Consider the following 8989-nt stretch of genomic DNA (forward strand, 5'->3'; position numbering starts at 1 on the left):
CAAAGTTTACTATTACTTCATTGTTTCAGGATAAAGCAAGAATTGTCAAAACAAAAAAAAATTTCTTGAAATAAAACACACCTGCATAGTTTCACTTTTCACACACAAAACAATAAACAAATACAGAAAATTTTCGTTTTCATATTTCTATAAATGAAATCTTTTTGAAATAATATATTAAATATATTTATACAAGCAGTGTTGAAATTAGGTTTCGTGTTTCGTTTCATGATTGGTGGCTTTCATTCCGTATTTGCATCAACTGTATTCATTTCCGCTATTTTGGTTTTGGGAATATAATTGTTAAAGATTGCCATGCTCGGACAAGTGATATTTTTCTTTAAAATTTGATTTTTTTTTTTTTATATATTAACACCAATTTTAGGCAATAGAAGCATACAGGTTGTCATTGAGGGACGTACATCCAAGCAGCATAACATTAACGCAGGAGTGCCTCAGAGGTCGATCGTTGGACGATTATTATTCCTAATATTCATAAACGACATCCCTGATAATATTGTGTCCGAGATGGGTATATTTGCTGAAGATACAAGGTTCTATAATATGCATGAGGAAAGAACAGATGTACATAAATCTAAGACAATATCAAAATCGTTAGAAAACTACCTCCGTACTATACTGGAATGGGGCCGCAAATATATGGTAACATTTAATGCTAGTAAAACTAAGCTGCTCTCCTTTAATAACTACAAGACGCCTCTCCAACCACCGATATCCATGACAAATAACACCCTACATGAGAAGTCTACCTTCAAACTCCTCGGTCTAACATTTGCGGGCAATATGAACTGGAACGATTGCATTGAGGGCATTGCAAAGACTGCTGCAAAGAAGGTGGGTTTCCTCTATCGTGCTAGAAGACTACTCACACCTGAGAGTATCCTGTACCTCTACAAGGCCACCATTCGTTCATGCATGGAGTATTGTTGCCACATCTGCGCTGGTGCATCTACCACTAGTTTCTCCATCTTGGATAGTCCAAAAAATAGTTGTCAATCTAATCGGTCCCACTTTATCAACCAAGCTCCAGTCCCTGTCCCATCACCACTGTGTTGCATCATTGTGCCTGTTTTACAAATATTTTAATGGAATATGTTCTGATGAACTCGTTTCACTTGTACCCCCTCGTCGTACATATCCCCGATAAACCCGTTTAGCAATAAGACCTTATTCCTACAGTGTTGATGTCCCTAAATGCCAGAAAGCTTTCTATTCAAATAGTGGAATTCACTTGCTGCTGCCTGCTTCCCTGGCTGTACTGATATGCAGAAGTTTAAATGTAACATAAACAAATATCTTGTTAATTTTTCCTAGACATGGCCTCAAATAGTAGCCCCTTACATCCAAATGGCGATATGTTTTTAAGGGGCGAACATGAGTAAAAAAAAAAAAAAGAAAGAAAAAAATCTACGTAACGTAAAAGTAAAAATGTTTCACGTTACGTATTTGCTAACAAAATCAAATTTTAAAGAAAATCTCATTTTGTAACGATGTCCAAGGATGAACACACGTTGTGTGCAGTTTCAGTCGCAAAGGATAACAAGTCAAACACTAAGAAAATAACTCCGACTCGCTTTCTGTTTTATACAAAAGTTATTTCCTCCTCGTTACAGCCGTGACGTTATTCACGTGGTGTGGAACGTTCTCATCGTCTCTCACGAGATTTCGAACGTTATCTTGTCTCTCACAAGATCCCCGTTTGTTATATCGTCTCTCACCAAATTTAGAACATTATCTCGTCTCTTGTCAGATCTCTGTATTTCTCTTTATTTATAGTCCCCTCCCCCACCGGTGACGTCACTTTTCATGCATTTACATACGCGCATACAACTTGTCCGAACATTTTTTTTTTTTTTCAGGCTTAAGAGATAATATTTTTTTTATTCGAGTTTATTTTTTATAAATATCTTTTCAGGTATGGACCTACGATATCTTTCTGGTGAACCCAGGAGTTCGCTGCAGTCAAAGTTGATTGGATAGCGTTTCATCAGCAGCAGCAGCAATTAGCCGTACATTAATTTAGTCATGCGTTAATTTAGTCGTACATCTATAAATATAAAAGCGAAAATGTATGTATGTATGTATGTGTGCATGTCCTCTCTACCCCAATACACATATACACACACAAATATACACAGTATATATATACATATATATATACATACATACATATATATATATACATATATATATACATACATATATATATACATACATACATATACATATATATACATACATATATACATACATATATATATACATATATATATATATATACATACATATATAGAGAGAGAGAAAATAAAAAGGAACAAACCGTATTATGTGTTCATCAACGTTTCGTCTTTATTTTGAGACTTCCGAAATAAAGACGAAACGTTGATGAACACATAATACGGTTTGTTCCTTTTTATTTTCTCTTTTTTGTCGGAATACTATTTCCATTATTTTCATCATATATATATATACATACATATATATATATACATATATATATATATACATACATAAGCCGTGGTGAAGGCAACCTTTCTAGGAGAAGCAAATCTCTGATTTAAAAAACCATAAAGCGGAAGATCAGTACCCGCATTAAGCTAGTCTGCAGTTCAATTTGTTGCTAGCTATCTTGCTCTTGCTTGTTGCTGGATCTCAACATTTTGAACCGAGAGAGAGACTTAGCTGTCGTACAAAGCTAAGACTCTGTAACATCATATTTGTATAGATACTCCCTTAGACATTTGGGCTCATGGATTTTAAATGTCTGAGGGAGTGGCACTCGTCTGACAAGAGACGTTGCAATCATCATGTATGTATGTATGTATGTATGTATGTATGTGTGTTCGCTTTTTCTGTGTGTCTACAAAAGGCTTTTTGAAGAGAAGCGGTCGCTCGCCTAACAACTTTTTAAAACTTTTTATATCACATGTAAATCGTAATATCTCAGAGTTGTCAACGGAGCTCGCTTGTCTATTTAATTTGCTCGACTTCGGGAAGATAAATATTCAACAGTTTTCGCTCGCCGCATGTGAATTAAGCCTTTTCCTGTAATTAATTCTGGCGGTATTTTTCCGGTTTCCCCCTATCACCGCGTTCCGCAGTAAATGAAATGCTACTCCGCAGGTCAACAGTTGACCTCATTAAGTAATTAAAACGTGCACCTGCCAAATCTAAGTAATTAAATGAATTCAAACGCGTTTCTGTTGGTATGTCGTGGTGGTGCAATGGTTAACGTCGCACAGGGTTTTTTTTCACACTTTAATTTACAATTTTGCCTCAAGGGTTCCGGTTCGATCCTCATACTTACCTACCAAAACATTTTTTTATTTTAACCCCCCCTCCCGGAGTTTTGATTTACCCAAAACCACACACACCTCCAAACACCCGGACAACGCCGGGTACCCCTCGCTAGTATATTATAAAACCATATACATCCTGGTATAAATCATCATGACTTTCTCTAGCAGCGTGTCCCCGGAAGCATAAACACGGAGTGAAAATACTGCATTACTTCCGTCAAGATGAAAGTGGAAATAACTTGAAAGCTGCTCGATAAAAATATTTGAAATTTTCTGTGTGTGTGTTTTGAAATCACAAGAATGTCTTAATTAGATAAGTTTTTTTTTCTTTTTTTCTTTTACAAGAGAGTCACCACACGCCAAGGCTCGAAATAACAATGCGCGGACGTGCGTATGCAACATCATACCACATGCAAAACGACGTAACTCTAAAGAAAAACTATAAAAAGGAGAGAGAGAGAGAGAGTATGGTAGAGAGGGCGATCACGGGAGAGACGTCACAACCATAACGAGAAGACACGCGTGGCGGGAGAATGAGGCAATAAGTCGTTGTTACAAGAAAGTGAGTTCGGGCTATTCTTTGTATTTGTACCTTTTGCGATGTAGACTGCTACAGTGTGTGGATCCCGTGTGTAACTGTACAGCAAGGCCTGAGGGGCATTCGAGGATAAGGGTTAATAAGTGTATGGTAGTCACTGATACAACAGCATAGTGATCGGTAGTGGTGGGGATTGGGTAGAGGTCGATTATTTAAGGTGACAGTCAACAATAACTTGTTTACATTAGACTTGAATACGACTATGTTATATCCAGCTGGAAAGCGGGCCATCGGAACAGAGTTCCACGGCTGGGTAGCTCTATGAAAGAAGCTTTGTTCATGGAATTTGCGTTTGGGTTTAGGCACAGATAGAACGTGGAGGGAATCATTTATAGTGGTTTTTAGCTAGACGAGTGATTTTTTAGAAAGTTTCGCAGAAAGGAACCATAGATTGAAGCCGAGTGCTTGCAATGAAAATAACGACAGAACTGGGAGAGACTCGCAACGTTTCTTTTATGGGAATTGGTTGCAAGGATTGTATATGAGGTTTCGAAGCTTTTGAGAATCACGGGAAGAATTATGTGAAAGTTGACTACATCCCTAAATGAAAACGCTTCTGTAGAACGAACAGGATCGAACTTCGCACACCCGGTTTGTCAGTCCGAGTCGATAACCACTCAGCCACCGTCACCTCGTTGCTTTTCTTTACCCGCCAACGTGTGTCATTGTTTTGTGCTACTATCTTTCTACCTGATTATCCACCCGTTGGTTCAACAAAAAGAGACGCAATCACCTTCTGCGTGTCGTTTTAATGCCTCAACACAACATCCATTATCAGAAAAAAATAAAAAGGAACTGAGGATCATTAATATTCTGGGTACGACATTGTCATCGTAATCTTAAGCGTTGCATCCATTAGATTTTAGTGGGTATATCAGCTCGGAAGAATAACGACGCGGGCTGTGGAATCGGCCATTTTGTCTTATTGTTTCTTGGGATTATTTGTATTCATTGTTTTGTTTTCTGCTTATATATTTAGAGTCAACTGTTTAACTACATTTTCCTATTATAATACTAATAATCACAACAATAACATGTTTTTCATGTAATAATAATATTCACAACAATAACATTTTCTGTTGTAATAATAATAATAATAATAATAATAATAATAATAATAATGATAATAATAATAATAATCACAATAGCACTTTCCTCTTGTAATGATAGTAATAAAAATAACGCTTTCCTATTGTTCAGCCAAGATATCCAAATTGAATTTGGAATGGAAAAATACGCACAACTAGTTATAAGAAAGGGAAAACTGGAAACGAGAGAAGGCATGCAACTACCACACCAAACAGAAATGACGGCACTAGGGGAACAAGACGATTATAAATACTTGGGAATTCTGGAAGCTGACACCATCAGAGCAACAGAAATGAAAGAGAAAATTGGAAAGGAATACCTCAGGAGAACAAGAAAACTCCTGGAAACTAAATTATATTGCAGAAACCTAATAAAAGGTATAAATACATGGGCAGTATCACTAGTAAGATACTCTGGACCGTTTATAGGGTGGACAAAAGAGAATTGAGACAACTCGACCAGAAAACCAGTAAACTCATAACCATACATAATGCACTACACACAAAGGAAGATATTGACAGACTTTGCGTGAGGCGGGAGAGGACTGATCTGTATAGAAGACTGTGTGAAGGACACAAAAAATGAACTAGAAAATTACATAATGCAAAACACTGAAAGGATAACTATGGCAGTGAGAGACATTGAAAAACAACAAAACAGAAAACAGAGAGACAAATAACAAAACGAAAAAAGAGAAGTGGGAGGAGAAACAACTCCACGGAAGATTCATAAAAATGACAAAAGATGAGAATAACGAAAACACCTGGACATGGATGCGAAAAGGACATAAAAACCGAGAAACTGAATCTCTAATAACTGCAGCACAAGATAACTCGATAAGAACCAAACATATCAAAGCAAGAATCGATAAAACACAAGAAAACAGCAAATGCAGACTCTGTGAACAAAGAGACGAAACGATAAACCATATAGTAAGTGAATGCAGCAAACAGGCCCAAAATGAATACAAAAACAGGCATAACCAACGACTGCATTTTGAGCGTACAGACAAATGGTACAAGCATAAACCCGCAACAGCACTCGAAAACGAGAACTACAAAATCATATGGGCCATGGACATACAGACGGACAAATGCATCCAAGCAAGACCAGATGTCGTAATAATTAACAAGAAAGAAAAATCCTATCAAATCGTAGACTTTGCTGTCCCAGCTGACCACAGGGTGAGTATGAAAGAAAAGGAGAAACGAAGCAAATACACAGAGCTAGCCAGAGAGTTAAAAGGAATTTGGATGATGAAGAAAATCAAAATAGTACCGATAATAGAAGGAGGAGCACTAGGAACAATTCCGAAAAACTTCGAAAAAAGAATGTCAGAAATTGGAATCAGAGGAATAACTGCAAAAGTACAACGACTAACGATAATGAAAACGATTGAAATATTAAGGAAAACCCTTGAATGCGGAGAATAATACAAGAAGACAAGATAACGAATAAGCGTTACAGGGAATGAAGAATACCGAAGCTGCATATCTACAAGTTCTACGCCCCCATCATGCATCCCCCCATAGTTTCACCACCGCTCCTCTCAATAAAAAAATGACACCAAAGAGCTGAGAAGGGTCAAGAAGGACTGAAAGACCGAGGAGAGAGCGCCAGCCAGACCTCGTTTGGGCAAGCGCAAAGATAACTGGGACTTTGGGGAGGCTTAGTGCCACTCAAATTCCAGTATAAACCAATGGCCACTGCCGGCGAGAAATCAATGGTAAGAGGCTGTTGCGATGGTGCAAATTCATTTGCAAATGCTATCGAAGGAGGTGGAGAGAACTGGAGTCTGGGGAGACTTGTTGTCACTCAGCTTCCAGAGAACACAACAGGTTTCCAATCAGATCGTTTATTGACTTGTGTGAAAGCTCCATGTCAGCCAATAATAATAATAATAATAATAATAATAATAATAATAATAATAATAATAACAACAACGTTTTTTTATTGTAACAATAATAACTAGCGGGACCTGTGGAAATTCAACAAAGAGCTCATTCATATATAATATATTGATGCTCGCATTCTGTAGATGTTCAGCGTAAATGCATCAGATCGTGAATTAAAATATAAATATTTTTGTAGACAAATATGAAGAACTGCTTGAGATATATTATTACAAGAAATAGAACTATAGTGAGGCATTACTTTTTTATAGAAATTTTAATTTAATCCATGTGACTTGTAAATCACTTATGCCACTATTTTTTTTTTTTTAGATGAATGGATATATTAGTAAAATGGAGTTATCTCCCGCATACCAGTGACGAATTATCTACTTAGTTTAAAAAAGAATTTATTTTTCCGTATTCTGTTTTCATATATAAAATAAAATAGATAAACAAACAAGAGTACTTTTGCAGTTTAAAGCCCGTTTTTCCGTGAGCCTCGCTTGTCAACGCCCGGATTATACCGAGTGAGCAAAAAAGGACGCGAGCAAGCAGACGGTAAAAATCGGAGAAGAGAAAAAGAAGGAAAGAAAAGCGCTTAAAAGGAAAAGAAAAGAAAGGGCAGACACCAGCGTAGTATAAGCACCCCTAACCTTCCCATGTTAAGAACGACTTTCGGAATAAACACCCCCAACCTTCTCGTGTTAAAAACGGCTTTCGGAATAAACACCCCCAACCTCGAACGCCGTTTTTAACATCGGGGGGGTTGTTAGTGTTTATTCGGAAAGCCGTTTTTAACATGGGAAGCTTGGTAGTGTTTATCCTACGATGGGGCAGGTCGTAAAAAGTACCAAAATAACTTTCCATACACAAACAAAACAAATATATTAGTACTTATACACTTTTGTGACCGTACTGAAATAATGACGTTATTATTAAGAAAGCCATTCTTAACATGGAGAGGGGAGGGTGTGTTGTAATTATTCTGTACTTCTATTTCATTATTTAAAAAAAAAAACAAGATATCGTAAAACTTGAATTTAACTTGAAAATACTATTGTTAAAAAATAGCACGGTAACAAAAGTGCATAAGCACCAATACATTTGTTCAGTGTTCACTAATTCAAAGAAACAGAACTTCTGTTACCCAGAAAAAACAGAAGTTAAAAAAAACACAGTTGCCATAAAAACAAATAAATAAAAACTGTAAAATTCATGAAATTATTAAGGTAGGTTGTTTGTTTTATTTTCGTTCATTTTTGTTCGTTTTTTATTGGCTTCCATTCCATCCGCCTACACAGTGGATATACCGTGCCAGCAACAATCCAATTTCTCTGATTTGTCCCCTTAGCAGCTATTCTTCCAGCTATTTTTGGCGAGGTTTTGGAGGCCATGATTTCTTGAACTACATGCAAAAGAAATCACAGGATTAACATCGATTATCTATTCGTTGTAAGAATTTATGTGGTTGTAGCTGTATAGTTCTACAATTAGTCAACTGTGTCGAAAAAAATCCCTTATCTTATGTTGCCGGGCATACTGCTTGTGCTCGGTTGTTGGGGCCTATGTTTTGTTAAACCGAGATATAAGAAACCTCTTAATCACATTTTCTACTAAATATCTGTGTAGACTGTTTTGCAATTTCTTCAGGATCAGTTGCTTGTTCAATGGACGTTCAAAAACAGAAACATAATTTACTTTTGCACTGCTAAAAACACGTAAATTTCCAAGTCTCATAAAATTCTTTGTAGTTAATGGAAAAAAAAAGAAAATTATGTGCGAAGTTTGAACCTACAGACCACGTCATAAAAAAACACGCTATCAACTTAGCCACAGTAGAATTATCACGGCCCATTGTTCTATCTAAGCGACGACATGGAAAAATGGCTTTACCGATGATAGATAAACTAAAATGACGCTTCGATTATCGATTATCGGTATTTATCGGGGGTATCTGAGACAAACCTAACTAAGATCACTTCAAGACTTATACACTAAAGTTCTGTAAATGTTAATGGAAATCTGTTCAACAGTTTCGGAGTTTATAAGGAGCGAACTTACACACAGACAAAGTTGCATTTATATAA

The sequence above is a fragment of the Euprymna scolopes genome, chromosome 39 (genome assembly GCF_053919585.1).
Source record: "Euprymna scolopes isolate OS-2025 chromosome 39, ASM5391958v1, whole genome shotgun sequence".
NCBI lineage: Eukaryota > Metazoa > Mollusca > Cephalopoda > Sepiida > Sepiolidae > Euprymna > Euprymna scolopes.